Source organism: Theropithecus gelada, chromosome 17 (assembly GCF_003255815.1).
Source record: "Theropithecus gelada isolate Dixy chromosome 17, Tgel_1.0, whole genome shotgun sequence".
NCBI classification, from domain to species: Eukaryota; Metazoa; Chordata; class Mammalia; order Primates; family Cercopithecidae; genus Theropithecus; species Theropithecus gelada.
In genome coordinates, this window is record NC_037685.1 from 59,157,313 (window position 1) to 59,159,461 (window position 2,149).

The window sequence follows — 2,149 nt, forward strand, 5'->3', positions numbered from 1 at the left end:
TATATATATATATATATATATATATATATATATATATATATATATCCAGTTGCAGCCAATATAACAGGCATGCTGAAGTGGTTTTAAAAAGATAATAGAAATGCGTAGGCATGGATACAGATATACAGCTACCATTGTCTTTATGGTGCCTTTTCCCCCATCAGGGAGGAAGGTGCCCTGCTTCAAGTCTTTCCAGTTAAACTGCAGTTTAACAGAGAAAATTGCCTTATGAACAGCCAAAAGTCAGTACAACTTAAATATGGCAGTTTATCTCAGGACATCTCCCAGCACACGTCCTCCTGAGAGCAAGTTGCTCTCAAAACCAAGGCAATGGGAACATGGTCAGAAACATGACTTCTGTATTTTCCAGTTCATACACTGAAGACACCATTCATTCATTCATTCATTCATTTGGAAAGTCAGCCAGTGAACAAACATTTATTAAGGACCTTGCCAGTCCCAGGTGCCACTATGTGCTGGGTACTCGAGTCACAAGCTAGAGTCCCTGTCCTCGTGGAGACAGACATGAAACAAACATTCTACCAGAAAGTAATGATAGTTGAGATCAGTGCCCTGAGAGCAAGTAACTGCAAGATAGGGGTGGGGACAGTGGCAGTGATCAGAGACAGCTTCTCCAAGGGAGGAACGTGTAAACTGAAGAAACCATCTAGTCTAGTTTACTTCAGGATTATTCAGAATTCTGCAGATGAGAAATGAGAACAGTAGGGATACAGAGAGGGAGACACGAAGAAATATAGGAGGAGAAATGATGGAACTTGGTGATTAATCAATGTGGAAGTGAGAGAGTGGGTAGACTCAAGGATGTCTCCCAGGCTTGGGCCACTGGGTGGATGGAGACACATTCATTAGCATGGTCAGTTACAAAAATGGGCCCCATTCTCCACCACTCTCTGCTTCCTTGCCCTTTTCACATGTGACTCTTCTGCTGTTTCCACAAAGGGGTGGAGTGCATTTCCCTATTCCTTGAATTTGGGCTGGCCCCATGACTTTCTTTGACCAACAGAATGCAGCAGGAAGGGATGGGTTCGACCTCAAGGCCTAGGTCTCAAGAGGCCTTGTCCATTTCCACCCACTCTCTCGGAACTCTGCTCAGCTACCATGAGGGTAGGCCCTGGCCAACCTGCTGAAAAGAGACACATAACTCAGTCACAACAGCTGCCAGACATGAGTAAGGCTATCCAAGGGCAGCCAGCCCCCACCTCCAGAACCTGGAAGCTCCCTGCAGATGCACCAAAGGGCTCAACAACTGTAAGTGATTGTTGTTCTAAACCATCTAGTTTGGTGTGGTTTGTCATGCAGCAAAAACTGGTACAACCAGGGTAGAGAAAGGTGTGAATAAGGGTGGGGCTGTCTAATAGGCAATTAGGTGAGGCTGGAACACAGGAGGCCAGAAGCCAGAAAGTCTTCTAACTGTTCAAGGTTAAAGTCTTCAGGCTTCTGCCGTGCTGTTTCTGGTGGGCTCCGGAAATCCCAAGAACCAGTCCATAGCTCTCTTGTGTGTCCTGTTCCTCACACTGCCCCCCACCCCACCCTAGACCCCACCATGCACCTAGAAGTAAATACTTGGATAATGAACCAAATGCATGACTCAAGCACATAGGATAGTATTAATGATGGACAGTTAGTGGAGAGCCAGGGCCGCCAGCCGGTGGAGTGCTCATGAGTGTTCAGGAATGAGCCAGTGCAATCCCTGCCTGCAGAAGAGGGGCTGGTAATGGATACTGAGCTGCTAACCATCACTGCCCCTGAGGGGACTTCATCTATCCCTAGCAAGGTCACAGTAACTGCAGTTGCCTCCACTGATACTAATTCAGAGCTCTTGCCCCCGCCCTCCCTTTTCCCATATTAACGTCATCCGTTAGCACCTTTTCTTTTCTTTTTTTCTTTTTTTTTGAGACGGAGTTTCGCTCTTGTGGTCCAGGCTGGAGTGCAGTGGTGCCATCTCGGCTCACTGCAACCTCCGCCTCCCGGGTTCAAGCGATTCTCCTGCCTCAGCCTCCGAGTAGTTGGGACTACAGACGCCAACCACCACGCCCCGCTAATTTTTGTATTTTTAGTAGAGACAGCGTTTCGCCATGTTGGCCAGGCTGGTCTTGAACTCCTGACCTCAGGTGATCTTGCCCACCTC